We start from the raw sequence: 19,852 nt of genomic DNA, 5'->3' as shown, positions 1-19,852 counted from the left end.
ATCAAATGGGCCAGATCACTCTAAGCCTTGAGAGGGTTTGGATCCATGAACCTAGAGACTTATTCGGGCCCAGACTCGAAAGGGCATTGAGCAAGCCTAGAGATCCGAGACACTCAGACTTTGAATGGATTCGATCGCAATCTAAAAATCACTCCATTGATAAGTCCTACGACATTTGCGGACTTGGAGCATTTCGCGTTCAACTCACCAAAATCATGAGTGAGGTTGAGCCCAAACAAAAGGCCTGAATCCTAAGGACGGTGGGTGGAGATGAATTCACTCATCAATTAATTTAGCCTATACCCGAATCGAGATGGCACGACTTCAAGGGGTCCATGAGAATCGACAATATTAGCAGCAAGGGATCCCCTAGGACTACCTCGGCCCTTTGAGATGATTGGAGATCATTGGTTAGGCATGGCTAAGAAGAAGAATCCGCTAAGGGGTTGATCTTTTCTTCAGGATTTTTCTCATCCTTGGAAAGGTCACATCCTCAGACAAAGTAATTAGAGAGAATATTCATCATGTTCAATGCACATGGGCTTCGACCTACATCATAAGATAATTATAGCTTTACAAGGGGTGGGATTTCAGAGAGAATTTTTGGGAGAAAACTAATTTTCTTTCTCCATTATTTGCCTTGAGAGTGAAAGTATGAGATCCATGAGAGAGCCTTGTCATTATTCTCTCTCTGACTACTTTGCCTTCTTCTTCACCCAATCTCTAGTCTCCATCATCTCTTAGCTATTATGTTTCTAGTTGCGACCGTTGAAGAATCTCAACCTTTCATCATTTCTAGAAAATTCAAGTTTTTTGGCAATCTTTGAAGATTTTCGAATTTTCCGGCGAGCATTCGAATTTTCCAACAATATTCTTGGACCCCCTCATATATAGTATAAATTACAAGTACAAGAAGTACAATCAAAATGCGAAGAAGCTCATATTACGGTGTCACCAGTCATTTATCTTAGTTTATCATTTGTTCATATTTGGTTTTTCAATGCTTAAGTTGTAATGTGTTTGCCTTGTTGGTGGGTGATTTACCAACTTTGGGTTGTTTTAACATATGATTGGGTATCGTTTAGTTATACTGTGATATTCTTTACATTCACCCATTTTTTATTGATGGTAATCATATGTGTTGTTCTTTAATTATTATTATTTATTTTGTTGATAAAAAAAATTCAATCATGATTATTGATCATTTATCAAAACTAAGTTGATTATATTATTTTTATCTAAAATTTCTCTCACATCACATTCGTCTTTCGAATTAGTCAATTCAATAGACCAAACACCGAATTATCAAAAGAAAAATATCTAAAATTTTCTCTTCCGTCACATTTTAATCTTATGAAGTTCTCTCTATGTACTTGTAAGCTAGGACTCGATGGGATTGAATAAATCTATTTTAAAGGTCAAACATGCGTGTAAGATACAATAGTTGGTGATTGTTGAAGCATTAATGTCAAATGGAAACAAACAAGCACTACCATCGGAAATAGGTTTTGAGAGGCTATTTCATCACGTTTTTGTTTTTGTTTTTATTTTTAATTTTTTATCTTTATTTTGTCTTGTCCAAAGAAGATATAAATATAAAAATTACCATTGCGTAACTATTAAGATGGGTGGATAGTCAACAATTTTGAAGTATCACAGTGAAAAACAAATCTTATATTTAAACCTTTTTTTATCAGCAAAATAAAGACTTATAAATTAAGAAATCAATTACATAAAGTCAAGGATAAAGTCTCATAAAACAAAATCTTGTATTTAAACCTTATCCTAATGGCATGAGAACGAGCAAGAAAATCACCATATAAATAAGAGAAAATTACATTTCAGTGCAACTTTTGAAAAAATAATTATAGATGTATGACAGTTTTTTATTTTAATTATTAACATTTAGGATAAATTATAAATACACCCCTGAGATTTGTTTAAAATACGAATTTTTCATGTGGCTTGAAAAATTACAAACACCTCCATGTCAGAATTTTTTATTTAATAGAATTAATTAAAAAAGTGAAATTTCTAACTGTCCACCTATACAAAAATAAAATTATCTTAATTATTAATTGAAATAAAATTTTAACATTATTAAAAACTGTTAATTAACTTGATAATTTATTAATAAAAGAACCTATTTGTTATGAAATTAGAAACCTTAAGGGTGTGATTGTAATTTATCCTAATATTTGTTAAGTTTATAATTGATTTGTAATTATTATTTCAAAACATTACCGATTTGAATAAATAACTCATAATTACAATATTGCTATTTAATTTTTAAAAAAAAATTAATGATGAACCATGAACAATTCAACAGTATGGAAAGCTGATACAAATCAAGAACTTTTTTTAGAGAGGTGGATGGATATATATTCAAATGCGGTTCAAAGTATTATATGCAGGGAATGTTCTTGGGTACATACAGGCCTCCATTAATCATTCAAAGAAGAGCGCACATGGAGGAGGATATTTGAATTTAAACTACGTACAGTTGGCTACATAGTACGTATGCATGAAAATGATGGGATTTTTTCATCGATTAATGATACCGTGTCGCCCATTCAAATTCACATAGATCATGACCCATTCACTGTTTTGCCGAGTGTATGTGTGTATACATGGTACAGTGAAATTAAAGAGAAAAAAATGATTGATCCATTCATGATTACTTCTTTTCTTTTTTTTTTATCAGCAAAGAAAAATTTCATTTAACAGTATGAAATTAAAAGTACAAGAAGATGGCATGCATTGAGAGAGATTCGGAAAGTACAAAACACCCCTACTACTGCTACTCGCATCCATACAACCAACCCCTTAGCCTCTCAATTTTTTTCTTTAAATAAATACATAAAAAAAGTTAAAAAAGACTTAACTAGAAAATAAATAAAGACATTCATGATTACTCTGACTGAGTGACTGACTGTATATTTGATTGTTGAATCATTCTTTGGTTGTTCTTCCTATCCTCTGTGTTTTTGTTTCTTTGTTTTTTGTTTCTTCTTCCCCTTTTTCCTCTGTTGGTTTCTCACCAACCTTTGCTTTTATTGATTGTAGTCATATGTAATCATTTTGATATGTTGGTTGGTTGTAAAAATATGGGTGTCATGGAAAGAGGAAAGAAGAGTATATGGATATGTTGGTTGCAAAAATATTATTATGTACTCTTAAATTTACCTATAATAATGTGATAAGAAACTTAAATTTTATATAATTAAGTGAGTGCATTGCCGTTAGGTTCAAACCAACCAATTCAAGGTGATACGTAGTAATAAACAAAGAAGTAAAATTGGCCAATCAGAGAAAAGCACTTGATAGTGTTAGAAGGTAAGCAATTGTCAAGTTATAAGAGGTGTAACGTGACAATTGCAACTTCAGCTACAAATCCTTAATTAGAGAGGAAGGCTGAAGAAATTCAACCGTTTCAAGGTAGTTGCAAAGAAGCAACCATGCCACATAGAATTCAAATTCAAAAAATGAGGAGGAAAAAGCTCCATGAATATAGATAAAATGGTGGGATCATATGGGTGGAGTTTATTATAACTACTGCGGATTCAAATGACACTTATAAATAGTTAAAATAAAAGATTGAGAAGCCCTCGAACTAATTCAACACATCAATTTCTCATTTTTCTCTTTTCTTGCTTTGCACATTCCATAGAAGTAGCCTTAACTTAAACTTGTAATATATTTAGCAGTTTTCACCTTTGAGTTGCCAGAATAACTAAGGTAACATAAGTGTAATTGAATTGTTCAATTAATCAATTACTCTGCTTCGGTCTCAATCTCTTCTTCCATTTCGTAAATCAAAGTATAATGCAGCGGATAAAAATTATCAGATCATACCGGAGGTGATAGAACCTGAAGCGAAAAATCTTGTGGGTAAATCACGTGCTTCCATAAACGTAAACAACGAACTCCCAGCAATGGAGTGATACTACAATATGAGTATCACCCGCACAAGTCACAATGCAGAGGCTGGATCGTTCTCATATGGGAGATAATTAAAGAGAGAGTCTAGGAAAAAATGTTATGGGTAAAAACTACATAACGTATATGATATCAATATATAACTTAACCATATAATCTGATATATAACCATATATATCAATCTATCCATATCAGTTGATATGATAGATGTAGATATCATGAGTGGTTATCCAAATAAGTTTTGAATTCAAATTCAAACTTACTTGGATAAGGTTCAAAGGGTCATGCCACATGGGCGCCCAATTTCTAATATTTCCCACTCGCACATGAGTTGGCATGACACTGCCACATCTCTATCTCAATCTCCCTAAAAAATGAACAACCTCATACCACGCGCTGTCGCGTTGTCCACGCGCACAACTTGCGCCCTTCCACGCGCGCGTTAGCCGCGCCGCTTTGAACCGTGCCACATGGGCACCTAATTTCTAACATCTCCCATTCGCACATGAGTTGGCATGACACTGCCACATCTCTATCTCAATCTCCCCAAAAAAAGAAAAATCTCATACAAGCCAATGCACCGTGCGACCGCTAAGAAACACCTGCATGTGAGAACTCTATACTAGAAACTCAAAATGAACCAGCATAAAGACATCAACCCAAAAAGAATAGAAATAGTGTCTCATATACCCCAGACCCATCTAATTACACCGGTCCAAAAACATCTCTAATCCCTCAAAAGAGCATGTTTGACCCTCTCAACTTTTTCAATATATTTACACTCAATCCGCCTTTCATACAGAGCGATGTGAGTTGCCGGCAATGAATATACAACAGTGGTGTAATACTAGATGATTTTCCCTTTGCCCTCATGTCATTTAGTTTAGGATTAATCACTTTCTCAGTGATGTCCCTTAAGGCCAAATCATACATGACCGCAGGCAACATACCAAAATAGCAAAACATCAACCCCTTACCTTATGACATAGTCAAAAGTCACAAAATGGTACATAAATGAAAGTCATATCAATAATGATACGTAAGACTCACACGGTGAGGAAACAGGGATCCATTCTCTCACCTCATTACTCGGTCGCCAAGCACGTGTAGTATGAATACATGTTACGGTGGAGTAACTCCTCCAAAAGAGTGACATCATACTCGATACACCGTACAAATCTTAGTCTAGTCGCTTTCTAGCGCCTAATCCGAATTCTCTATTTGCTCGCCTTCCAAGCGCCAAATGAGATCTTGCATCTAGCTAATCATAACAGGCATAGCATGGAAAGTGGGTACTAACATCCATGTTTGGTCCTTAACACGACCTCATCTTGGTTGTAACCAAGGCGACATACATAGTGGATAATTTAAGCCTCTCTTGGCTCCAAATAAAAATATACCATTAGTCTCATCCTTGCTCGCTCCCAAGCGCTAAGGGCGATTGCTCGTGTGAGTGAGTCAATCTTGCCTGCTGACATCATCATCTGCTAATCATTATGACACAAACCATAATAGTGTCAACATCCCATCATCTCATAACAAATAAGTGATCGATTTTTTTAAAAAAATATAACCACAGCTTGCGCAAAAATTCTAGATTCCAAACATAAGCCTTATCAGCACCTCTTGCGATAAGTATATACAGCGGAATCCACCATGTGCGCCTCACATGAAGTGATTCAAGATCACTACCTCTTGTGCAATAACCTCTCTAAAGATATTTTGGTGACCAATTTGCGTTCATTCTGAATGCGCCCAACTACCGCATTAAATCTTACAAGGAGCAAATTAATATACTACTAGTAAAGCATTTTATCCACAATCTAATGAGCATGGTCAATGTCTAAACAACTCAGTTGACCATTTACCAAAGATAACACTTATCATGCCAAATACGCCCACATAGCGTACTTTAGGCTCCCACAACAAAAAATATCAAGGAATGTAGGTCATCTATTTCTCCCAAAGACAATCCGAGGATTCACTTAATAGCTAAGGCTCTGGCTTTTACCAATAGGTAAGGCAATGGGTTTGCAATTTTACATCTAGAATCATTCTAGGATATTTCATATGTAAGTCATCGAAGACAAACCGAGAATTTTCCCAAAACAATCCCTAAGGATCATACATCCGAGCATATAAATTACATCACCCATGTCCATCATATCTAAAATAGATGACTGCCCACCCTAGGTGGTGACAACCTCATAAATTCCTGGCTCGTAATGACTAAGTAAGGAAAAAGTTCTTTTTGGACCATTGATCATGCCTCAGTGGTCTTCATCGATCATCGTCGGCCTATCATGGCTTGACGAAATCTAAGAACTACTATTTGGATAACTGTTTTAGGCTGTAAAAAATTTATTGGAACTAGTGACCTTTTTGCGTTCCTAACTTTTCACCATAAAAGTATAAGGTAAATCCCTACAGATCTACTCATCCAATTCTCCAACGAGAAGTTGGGTCACAATGTCCACAAATCAATGTTCCGAACTTATGTCAATCATAGCCTAAGTCGAAATAACCTCACTCCCCAGGAGAAAATCTTCTCATGGTCTACATTTTTCTCAATGGTGCGATTTTTCGGTATCTAGCGAGTCTTATGCCTCAACAATGACTATCCAAATTGCGCATAACTTCAGAATAGTTTCGCGTCATAATGGAAAGTCAACCAAATTATAGAAATGGTTAATCCTCAAAGACTTTGTCTTAAAACTGCACAACATTGATCCATTTTCTAAAAATAGGGGACTAGAGCCTTTGGCATTATCCTAGGCTCTTTATCATCTTGCGGAGCAATCATGAATGTTTCCCTCTCAATCACCCAGTGATGATGTGGAAAATTTTTCACATTCGCTATGACACAACTAAGAATGTAGAGTGTTCTTCTCTAATGGAGTAATTCATTAGTAGGCACATCGCTCCCACTGTCCCTAGGATATTGGAAATTTTTTTTCATTCTCAACTAGGCTACATAAAGCGCTATACTTAGAATTCTCTATCTTATAGAGTTCCAAAACTCTGTTCACGTCACCTTTACTAAGAAAACTTTACGTGACTTAGTTACACTACCACAAAGCTAGTTACCTATATGCACATGACTCGGAGGGTTTACATGACAGCATACAATAATGCGCCACGTGACTCTATGTGTTTACAAGACAGCATACAATAATGCGCCATAGAACTTTAGGTCTTAACTTCACAACCTTATGAGAAGTAAAAATAAAGATAAGCTACTTAATGGTTACAGATCGCCCATAGATGGCTCTCCACTAACCCGTTACTTAAATAGAGTGTAAAATCTGATATGGAGGGCATTTAGTTAGAGATATAGGCAACAAACTAAAGTGCAATTCCCAATTGGGAAACATTTTGCGCCATCATCCACCTAACATTAACAATACTTAATTCATTATCTCTACTACACCATTGTGATGTTGAGTATTAGGAATAATCAATTTCTAAGCATCCATTTCTCTTCACAGAGTTTTCTAAAATAACTCAAATAGATACTCGTCACCTTGGTCAAAACTAAAAGCACGAAAGCTGTTATCTAATTGATCTTGACCTCATATGTGCAATGTCAAAAATCATTTCAAAACTTTTAACTTATTGGAGATCAAATATTCTTGACTCAAATGCATATTGTAATCTATAAATGTGTTGAGATTGAAGCTAGCTATCATACCCTCACACATATCCAGTCACAAATATCATAGTGGACTAAATGCGCCAATACAAATGACCTTCTATGGCTTTCCTACTTACTTGTGCGCAACCATTGCGAACAAAGTTACACATTCATATGAGAGCAGGATGTCACAAGCGAGTGGGCCAAAGAGGGCCTACTTAAAACATCCATGCATCTTCTCATTAATGTGATTAAGTATAATAATTCACCGGTTCATGACCAATGTCATAAACTAATTCCAATCATCCTAATGTGTGAGTTCTTGAAGACAAGTTTTAAAGGTTTAGGCCCAACTAGGTAATGACTCACGACTAATTCATATTTACTAGATCATAAAAGGATGTCATGGAGATATCAAGTGTGCCTAAGTGTAGACACCCCATTTTTGACCGTCCTCAAGACTTGAACGTCACCGTTTGAACACCCGGTGATCATCCATGTTTGTGTTCGTTTGGAGTTCCCGGAGGTCTCGGCTACGCGCCTTGCCTCAGGATCTCCGAACTCGACTGTTTAGTGTCTGGTTTTGCACCAAACACTTGTGTTTTGCCTTGGATGGGCAGGGAATGCCTTGTGAGGCATCCCCACACATCACCGGCCATGGCCAGAGGCCACCGGCTGGTGTTTTGTTGCCATCGGCAATGTATATTGCCGGTCGGTATTCTTTGTTGCCGGTCGGCAGTCCATTTTGTCAAAATGGCAATTTTGAGCAGCCGACTACTGTTCATCTGTTTTTGCAGATATTTTAATACTGCTGGCTTGCATTTTGTTCCCCTCCATACACGTGTATGGAGGGATGGCTTCCTTGTTAGCTTCTTGAGTAAGCTTTACAAGATTGGCTTCTCTATAAGAGGAGCCCTCCTCTCTTGGCTGTAGGGTTAGACAAAAAAAGGTTAGAAAAGTTGTGAGAGAAGCTCTGGTTCTAGGTTTAGGGTTTTTGTATCTATCCTATATCTATATCTCTCATTCTCTTGTATTGTGTGTGTTTAGGCTTACTATTGCAGACAAACACATAGCGTTACACCTTTTCTTGGTTCTTGAAGGGCCAGAGGTTTGTTCTTGAAGCTTTGGAGCTGTTTTGAGCTCAAAGAAGGGGCTGGTCCACCATTTGTGAAGAAGGTCAACAAGGGTAACAATCTTACCCCTTTTTACCCCATTCTTGCATACTATTTCTGCCTATCTTAGAACTGTTTTTGAGCTTAGTGTATAATATAAAAAAGTTCTGTTTTTAGGCCCTCTAAATAGTTTGTTTAGAGTGTTTTGTGGTTTGAGGTTGTTTGACCCCTCTTAAGCCTTGTAAGGCTCCATTTTGTGCTATTTTGAGTGAGCTCCGGGACTTTGGTGTTTGGGCCTCCTCACCACTGAAATCTTCAGGGATTTCAGTGGTAAGAATGGTGCCTTGAAGTCCCAAAAAGGGGAGGGTCACCCCCTCTCCTTATTGTCCTTGAAAAGGGCTATTTTTGGCCTCTTGAGGGAGCACCTAGCTTAGGCTCATGTTGACCATGCCTTAGTTGTTTTTTGTGCTTATTATGTCATAATATGCCTCTTTTTTTAGTTGGTTTTGGTATACCATGCTTTCCTAGCATACATGCCTTGTAATGCCACTTTGTTGCCTTAACATGCCTTAGGTTGTAAACCATTGTTCTAGCATGTTTTAGGCTTGGCTTTGTGAAGCTTTTGTGCTTATTTTTCTATGTTTGAGGCCTGTCCTTAGTTGTTTGGGTCGACTTTGGCATGCTTAGTATAGCCCCTTTGCATTTTTGGTTTGTTGGCCTTAAGTGTGTGAATGTATAGCATGCATCCTTGTCTTAATTTGGTGGGTTAGGACCATTTGCCATGTTATTTCAGTCCCTTTAACATGCTTGTATGCTTGCCTTGGATGCCTCTTTGAAGCTTTGAAAGCTTGTCTTGCATGCTCCATGTTTTGATCATTGTGCATGCTTTTGAATTTGAGCCACTTAGATGCCATCTAGGTGTCCCTTGGGTGTTGTTTAGGTTCGCATTAGACCTATTTTAAGTCCTCTTAGCCTTGTGAGGCTTGGTTGACTTAGCCTTGGTTTAAGCCTCTTGGCTTGTCTTGGGTTTTTTGGCTTTGTTTGCATGCCTTGTTTATCTTGTTTAATTGGCTTAGCACCTTTTGTAACATGATTTTCAATGCTTACCTTGCATGCCATTAGTCCATGTTATGTCTCTTTCAAGTGTGCTTGAGAGTTGCCCTTTTGTGCTTGAGTGTTAGCCCTTTAACATATGCATGTGTGTATGCGTGTTTAGTCCTCATTTCATAGCACTTATGGCCACTGTTTTGGGCCTAATTAGAGCTGCCTAAACCATGCTTAAGTCCATCCTTTGCTTGCTTGCATGCTTGCATGTACATTTTGCATTCCCATGTTGCATCCTTAGCTTGCATGCCTAGGTTGCATTGCATCTAGCATGCATGTCTTGTTCCTTGATCTAGTGATAGGAATTGGGCTTTGGTTTGTTGGTTTGCATTTCATTTGACATCAAAATGTGCACACTTGGTCCCTTGGGCCATCACGCATGGAAATACGCGATTGATGGTCTGAGAACCAAGGAGCATGTCCCTTTGACTCACTCACATGATAAGGGACATGATTGGTGCATATATGGCTTGAATTGCATTGCCATGCAAAGTTCTGTCCTCTACTGCTGTCAAACAGGTTCTGCAGGAACTTCTTGCCGATCGACTGCATAGAGTGCCGACCGGCAATAAATCAGTGGCCGATGGATTCATTGTGTGCCGATGGACACCAAATCACAGCCGGTGATGATTCCCTCCAACCGGTGGCATTCCCAGTATCCAGAGAAACAATTCTGAGACTTTGACAGTCTTCAGAGGAGCAGAGCAGGGAAAACAGAGGCAGCTTGCGCATGGCAGTGTACTTCCGAGCAGGACCGAGCATGCATTGCATTGGGCTCTCTTCCCGAGACAGTTTATCTGTTTTCCCTAGATTAGTTAATTTGCTTAGCTAATTAGATGGCCTGTAATATTTAATTAGCTTGTAGGTTAATTATCTGTAATATTTATTTGGTCCCTCCGGGCGAGGGCGAATCTGTAATAAGTGTGGGTGCGTGTGTGTGCATGTCTTCCAATCCCCACTTCTTTCTTCCCTTTTATTTACCTGCTTATGAAGGTAGATTAGGGCATGTTTAAATTAGCATACCTTATGCTATGCATGCGTGCATCCATACATTTGTCTTGCATGCACCGGGCTCGGCTCATCACGCTAATTGCATTGTACTTCAATTCCAAATTGAATACGTGTTATCGATTGCATTTCACATGCCATTTTAGGATTAGCCGAGCCTATCCTAAGTACATCCTGTATACGATGCATTAGCCATTTTTTACATGAACTAGGATCGCGCATGTTTACTAACTAGTTTACCGTGTTTGGCACGGAGTACGATGTAAGTGTTTATGCTTTAGCATCTTGCATGAGTGCGAATGTTAACATGACAACATGCTTACCATGCGGCTAAATGCTTATGTGATATCACTGTTTGATTGCCTGCGGGTGAAGGTTGGATTGTTTGAGTTGGAAAAACTCGTTGAAATCCGTATTTTAGCCTACTTGCGAGTAGCAAATTCCAAGGAATTTTTCAAGGACAAACGGATATGCAATGCTTATTTCCAAATTAGGCAATCTAGTCTATACTTATTTGCCGTGTGCATAACGTAGTAATTCTAGGCTAAATAACAGGAATAAGAACACATAACGCTTTCAAAAACGGATATCATGGTTAGTAGAGGCTGATCTTCGGATCGGGCGAGAGGGAGTGCTCATAGCTGACCTTCCCCAATCGTACCCAAGTTCCCGAGCCGAGGCAACTTTGGTGATGACGGACACGTGGCCTTTGGCACCGAGTCAGGGTTTCCTAAATTCCCCAAAATAAAATATTTAGGTGGCGACTCTGTATCTGGCAAAGCAGGCCATGTTTGGCACTTCTTTTCAAAAATCTGTTTCTCAAAACGATTTGCCGGATTTGGACTCTTTGGTTCAGATTAAGAACCGTGACACAAATCGAGTCCGAACTGTAGCGCGGGGTCCCTCGCGGACGTGCTACACTAAGTCGCAAATTTAACTAGTAAGTACTAATCCCCTGCACTTTCAAGTCAATTTTATTCTCCATACACTTTACTGCATCTAGTTGAAAGATGACGTTGCTCTTCTTGCCATCTCTGTTTTTCGCTTCATAGTTACTTGCAATCAATTCTACTATCCACAAGAAGGAGAAAATACGCTATCAATCTATGACAGCTCCCGAAGTAACTTAAGCGCAAATTAGGCTAAAGAGTCTAATTCAACACAATGTTCTCACGAGCCATGCGTCAAATTCTTAGAGTCATAACAACCTTGTCGGCCTTGACCTTTTCATTACTATGCTGCAACGTTTGCACTTAGTGGTAAACGTTATTCAAAAACATTAGCCTCACTAAGGAACCATACAAAGAAGCACCTCTTCATGTCTCACACTCAAGTGTAGAAACAGTAAGTGTCCAGATTTAGACAAGTTGACAATGCTAATAGATTTTGCAGCCACTTGGCGCTAATCTCTTCATTTAGTGTTAATAGATTTTTTTGCTACTAAGTGCTAATCTTTTAACTTCAAGTGATACTTTAATGCACACTATTATAGTGCATGAAATTTTGCTCCATCCGCTCCTAACAGTTGGATAAAGAGCAAAACACTGCTCATACTGGCTACTCATCTTACACTTAATGACTAATTCATTGAAGCTCACATTTCTTGGATGACGTGACTCTTGAATGTTACTTCATCCAATGATGCAACATCATTACAAGTCAAATTACAAAGTCAATTCGCGTAGCTCAATAGTCAAGATTGTATACAAATCTATTGAGAGCTTACTAATTTCATAACTCCAAAACTCGCTAATCAAAACTACGCAGTGTGCCCCTAACCATAACGCACACATCAAATTTTGTTGTGCCAAACAAGACAACAAAACCAGGGCGACTTTGAGTCATGTTTCCTTACTTTGGCTCAATTAAGGTCTGACCTAAAGTCTCCAAGACTTTTGCCCATCTAAAGAATAGGATTACATTGTTCACATTTGAACATCTCTACTAAGTATAGGTCAACCAAATTAACTTCCATAAGCTAAGTCAATTTAGAGAGAAATTCACATTGGAATTAATTTGATTAGCATAATATAATTTTGCCGCAAAAAATTAAATTAAATAGTGACAATATTTCATAAGTCGCAAGATCAAAAATCCACTATGCTTGTAATCATCTCTTGCACCACAGGTGACTATTATCCAAAATTTAATTTAATTTATGCGCAAAATATTAGTTTTCGAGAGTAAATCTACAAAGATTTCTCTCAACCGAACAACCTCCCACTGACTATGGCATGTCTAAAACCATGATGAAATATTCTAATTCCATATAATAGCATCATAATGTAAATTCACAATCAACTCATGCTTTTGTTACAATTAATAATAGAATTTAAACAAATAAAAAATTAATCATGTTATTCGAATCACCACATATTAGAAATTCTAGACAAAAAATAACAATATGCTGTATTTAATATTCAAATTATGTCATAACAGAATATACATCATTTTGAAATTTTCTAGAATTTTTCTGAAATTTTTTAGAATTTTAAATAACTAATAAACACACATAAAATTAGAAATAAATATTTCAGAATCTGGTAAAATGCAACAACCATACCAGTAAATATTAAACCATTACAATGGTCTATAATAAAAATTTTAGCTCCAGAAACTTAATCATGTAATACCATATGCATTTTAAAACAGAAATAATGAATTATTATTTCAGAAAAAATATTTTTTATTTTCATAAAATTTCTAAAATTTTACAGAAGATAAAAAATTTAATTCTGAGCCTAACAGTACCAACCACGCTTAAAACAAAGTTATAATGAATTACTTATGACCATTTAAAGCAATTCTGAATTTTAAAAAAAAAAAACAAACAAACAGCGCCTTAGCACCAGTAGCCAAGCCAGCTAAGCCGGCGGAGAAAAAACGGCACGGCTCAGCAGGCGGCTCAGCGCGCTGCGTGCGCGTGCGTAGCGCAGACAGCGCGCGCGTGGACAGTGCGGCTAACGAGCGCATGATGGCGCGTAGAGGTGCATGGAAGCGCGTGAAATGCCGTTGACGGTGTCAAATGGCGCATGAGGCCCACGCGCAGCCTTTCAAGGTGTTTTCTAGTCCAATTTCGGTACTGTCGGACTCTATTTTTCAAAATAAAAACATTTATGGTCTCAAAAATGACATTTAATGAACATAAAAATGAGGCGTATCACACTCTCAATCTAATGAGAGTTGAAGTGTAGAAACCCTGCACTTCATCTTCCTCCTTCATTAATTTTCATGCATATAATGTGTGTGTATATATATATATATATAATTATACACATATTTTAATGCATAAAAATAAGCACGAAAATACCCATATATGCTCTGATAACAATGTAAATCAAAGTATAACGCAACGGATAAAAATTATCAAATCATACCGGAGGTGATAGAACCTGAAGCGAAGAATCTTGTGGGTAAATCACGTGCTTCCATAAATGTAAACAATGAACTCCCAGCAGCGGAGTGATACTACAATATGAGTATCACCCACACAAGTCACAGTGTAGAGGCTGGATCGTTCTCATATGGGAGAGAGTTAGAGAGAGAGTCTGGGAAAAAAGGTTATGGGTAAAAATCACATAACATATATGATATCAATATATAACTTAACCATATAATCTGATATATAACCATATATATCAATCTATCCATATCAGTTGATATGATAGATATAGATATCATGAGTAGTTATCCAAATAAGTTTTGAATTTAAATTCAAACTTACTTAGATAAGGTTCAAAAGGTCATGCCACATGGGCACTCAATTTCTAACACATTCTTTATTTAATTGTTATTGAATTGAATTCTCCCTACTCATTAATTGGTTTTTACCGAAACAAAAACATTAAAGTTCTTTTTATTGAGACAAAAAGAACTTTTCATAATTGCTTGGTTATTTTTTTGGCTTAATTAATCTTTATAAAGATTATTCAACCCTTACTAACATGCCAATTTATATTTCTAACATATAAACTACCCAAAAAAGCCAAAAATCAAAAGTTAATATTAAATTTTGAATCATTTGACTATATCTTTGTAACATGCTTTACTATTGTTAAAACTAAGATCATTACAAAATATAGCATAGAACCCTAAAGTTAAAATTTTAAACACTTGTTTTACAAGAAAATATTAAAAATATAATCTATATTAGTATTGGTACACACAATACGTTTGTAATTTAAATAGATAAAAATAAAATAAAATATTTATTATATATTGTTTCTCACTCAAGCAGTACTAGAGCCTTCTTTAATAGACCCACCCAAGATCCAAGATTTGAGTCTCACTCTTCTCATTTATTTATTTACTTATTTAGAAAGATGAGAGACATGGGAATTGGGGATGCTGTTGCGCAGCCCGCACAGTAGCATATGTTGTGTAGCGAAATGGGCTCATTTCGGGGCCTATTTTGATAATTCAAACCGTTCACATTTTAGAATACATCAAGTAAAACATGCCTGAAAAAAATCAAGTTAATCGGATTTCGTTTGTCTATTCATCCACTCACATTTGTATCTACAAAAATAAATAATAATTGTGATTTAAAGTACTAAAATGAATACAAATGTGAGTGGATGAATGGACAAATGATATCCGATTAATTTAATTTTTTTTTAAGTATGTTCTATTTGATATATTATAATCTAAAATGTGAACGGTTTGGATTATCAAAATGAGCCCGGAAATGGGCCCATTTCGCGACACAACAACATCCCCAAATTCAGAGACGTGACGTAAGAAGAAGCAAACTACCCAAGTCTAATCTTCACTTAATATAATAGTATACATACTAGCGATTGGCACATGCAATGCATGTACAATTTAAATAAGTACAAATAAAACAATATACATATATTATGTTTTATTCAAGTTGTAAGTTTTTTTTTTAATAGATCTAAAATTTAAGATTCAAGTCTCTTTCAACCTTCTTTTTTTTTTATTCATCTCATTCAGCCTTCACTTAATATAATAATATAGATAGATAGATAGATAGATAGATACATAATAGTATACGTATAATGTAGATTTGGATTTGATATGGTGTAAATCTCACCAACATAAAATCTCACATTTAAAATAAATAAATAAAAAATTGACATATAAGTGCACATTTGTTGGCTTTTTTGGCTTTCGAAGGTTACTTTCGTAATTATGAGCGTGCCAGCAAGGATCAATCAGTCCTTACAGAATTGCCAAACAATTATTCAGACGATTGTGTTATGGTTCTTTCGGCCTCAATAAAGAGGACTTTTACTGGTGGCTTACTGGTAATTAAACTTCAGAAAATCTGAACATAAGAACAGTTAACTAAACTGGAGTATTTCATTAATATAAAAAGAACTTACAATGATCTCAGTCCCGTAGAGAATTACAGCGGCAATGTACTTGACAACTACTCCTACAAATGAAGTGCAGCGCAGAAACTAAAAATACAGGAATATAAAGGACAGGAAATAACACTGGAATATGTAAAGTGATTCTTTAGATTTTTCTCCGTCCCTTTCTCTGAAGTCCTTCCTGCTATTTATACTCTCCGAAGATAACCATCGAATTGTACTTCAAACCGTCGAACTGCCCCTCCGTAGTTGCTGATCATGCTACCTTATAAGTAGTCCCACTACGCCTTCACTTGCAGTTAGGCTTCCCCCTTATATTTGAATTTGAAATGTGAGCAACCGTTGAAGCCACGTCACTGTACGTCTCTTTGTTGATCTGCTACTACTCAGATCTTATAACAACCAATATTAATTGCCACGTGTATGGTCAGGATCGAAGACCTACCTGGTCTCCCCATATTACCCTCACTTTGCCACGTATTGGATTGTTACTGGCTTAGTACAAAATGTGTAGCCAACATTACCCCCCGCACTAATATACCCAAGACTTGGTGATATTAGTGGATCAGAGTCCCTTTTCTCACGTCTTAGAACGTGCTTGGGTTTTGCATCTTCCCAGAAATGCAACTGTCACACACCATCTGTATTAATAATCTCATCTTGATCCTTAAGCACTTTCACTGTCTTATTATTCGAACAGACTGATACATTTCATGGCCAAATTAATTCTTTCTTCCAATGATGAGGCATACGAAGAGTCATATGTCGATGCTATTCCTCGTCAAAAGCATGCATTTATTAGCCACCTTTACCCACCTTTCTATATTCAGGTCATGGACGCCTTCGCAGATTACCGACCTTTGGATTACGAACACATTGCTCTTAATCCTTTGATTCAGAAGGCTAAAATCAAAGACATAAGAATTTTCCCTTCTGACCTACCTTTACAGTTCGAACAATCTGCTCTCAAACCTCTGATTCGTAAAATTACAAATATGGATTTGAACAATTCTTCTTCGCAAATTTCTGTATGGGATAAAGCTGCAGTTGCTTCCTCTTCTGGCTCTACTGGAAGTTCTGACTGGACAAATTGGTCAGTACCTGAGACTCCTGATTTAAGGGAGCGAATCAACCATCATTTTGTTGAGTTCACTGACCCTTTAGAGCTTCCCTCATATGCTCGAAGTTCAGTTGTTTATCCTTACGTGCCCATTGACCATCGGCGTAGTCTGGAGGAGAATCTTCTTGTAGCATGGTATACATCTTCCATGCCTACAAAGATAGTGCACACTGCCCCACGCCCAGAAGAAGCACAAGGATATAACCCATCATTCTTAGCCCAGAAGGCGAAGCTCTGTTCTTCTGACTGGCTTGATTATATTAATGCCTTTGTTCCTTCTGCCCCCGTATCATCCCCGGAAACAGAAGCGTCCACATCTTCTTCTTCGCCCCCCGGAGTTAAAGTATGCACACCTTCTCCCCCACCAATTCTTTCCTGGACAGAGAAACTAAAGATTGCTCTATCCATGGAGAAAGTCTTTCCCCCTTATAAACCTCCACCCCCTCCTACCTCAGCTGAGCGGAAACAGACTCTACTCCTGCTTGCAGCCTTTTCTCACTTGCCTTTCAATGTACTCGAGGATGAAGTCCCTCTCACAAACCTTCAATGGGCTTGTGATATTCTGACTAGGGGTCATGTCCTTAATCCCCTTGCTCAGGCAGAACTTCACATGTTTCTAGACCAACTTCCATTACTCCTTCACTGGCATCGTAACTCTATGGCTACTACACAATCGTTGGACCAGCTTTCGTCCCTTCGAATTCATACTCAATACGAAGCAGAGAACTTTATGGAAGAATTCAATGATTTCAAGAATAAAGACTCTGCCTATTGGGATGAATTAGACATTGATGAATTGGAACAAGGGTTAAGAGAAGTGGCCTTCGAAATAAAGGTTGAAGAGCTCTACTATGAAGTGAGAGCACATCAACTCATGCAGCCGATGGTAGAAAATTTAGAAGATAGAATAAGGAAAGAACAAAAGTTCATTGACCATTGTTGGACCAAATTTCATGATCTTGTTATTTATTCCATTCCTTATTTTTATGAACTCGAGTTCATACCGAGATAGGGTCAGCTGATGTAATCACTCTGATATGAACAAAATTTGTCTTTGTTTGACTCTGTCTTCATTTGTATTTTTACTTGTGTTTTAAAAGTCAACTCTGAACTTCGAACAATTTCATCCTTTAAATTTGGACTTAATTGTTTTAAATAAAACACTAAATGAGCCAATCGTAATCTTTCCAATTTGTGGAGTTGAGTTTTGGCTGATTTTCAATTGGAAACAGTGCTTCGAATCTAACAATTTTACAGTCAAAACCTGTTTCGACCACAGCCAATATCTAGTCATTGTCATCGTTGCTTTTGATGTTTCGAACACCAAATCCCATCCTTAAAGAAACTCAAGTTTTGCTTTGAAGGACATTACCTTTGTAAAAAAAAAAAAAAAACTCAAGTTTTGCTTCAAAGGACATTACCTGTGTTAAAGAAACTCAATTTTTGCTTCGAAGGATATTATCTTTATTAAAAAACTCCAAAAACAGGTCTTTAAGCCCTTTTTAAAATACTCGAGTATTTTTATTTCCTAGGTAGGGCAACCCACTTCGAAGCTGGCTGTGAAGACAATTGTTTGGTCCTGTCTCCAAGCTTTAAGCCTGATTCAGGTTCTTGGTGATGGTGATCATTTTCTGTCCTTCGTGAAGCTGGCCCAAGTGGCCAATTCCTGGCTTTGATACCAAAACCTGACCTCTTCTCCAACTTTCTTTCAGAATGACTACTCTCCAACCTGTAATAGTTAGGAGATCTGGACTCATAGAAAGGCCTCTTGCCTTTAGCATACATTCTATCAACTGCAAGTTCAACCACTAATGGCTGCTGTCTGACATTAGCCGGATACGGCCTTTTGTTATAAGCATTGGTTGGTTTGGGACGCCTCTGCACATCCCTGTAATACTGCTTCCCATCAACTAGAAGGCCCTTCAACCACTTATAACTCAGTCTGCACCTGGGACACATTCGTTGCATCACAGCTGCTTCTAGGGAATCATTATCCAGTGCTTCTTCATCAGAGTCTTCCTTTTGACGTGGGAACTCTCGTCCCATGGCTGGTGGATTTCTAAGGTCTTTTTTGGTTGCTGTCTGGTTGGCCACATGCATCTGTACATTGACTTTCTCCAATTCTTTCAGAGACAAGTTCTGAAAGTCTGACATAATGACATTGGCTGCCACCTCTCCAATTTCTGGAAATGGATTGCTATCGATCCCCATGGCTTTTTCAGCTTTGGCTGGGAACTTCAAACTCCCCTTCCGAATTTGTTCTTGGATCCTGTCTCGAAAAACAACACAGTTTTTAGTCGAGTGAGACCAAGAATTATGCCATTTGCAATATATTTTTCCTTTAAGTTCATCAAGAGATGGAATTTTAACACCCTTTGGTAACTTAAGGAAGTTGGCCGCAAGCAAATGATCAAAAATGTCATCTGCCTTAGTTAAGTCGAAAGAATATTTCCTGTGGAGATCTTTCTTTTTAAACTGCTGGTCAATTGTTGTATCTTTATGGATTAATGCTTCACAGATCATAGGCTCTTTTCCCACAATCTCTGCTGCATCAATCTCATAATTAGGATCTTTGTAGTATGTCCTATATGATGCA

Source organism: Camellia sinensis, chromosome 15 (genome assembly GCF_055761805.1).
Source record: "Camellia sinensis isolate YWXY chromosome 15, ASM5576180v1, whole genome shotgun sequence".
Lineage (NCBI taxonomy): Eukaryota > Viridiplantae > Streptophyta > Magnoliopsida > Ericales > Theaceae > Camellia > Camellia sinensis.
Note: the sequence above shows the minus strand (reverse complement) of the source record.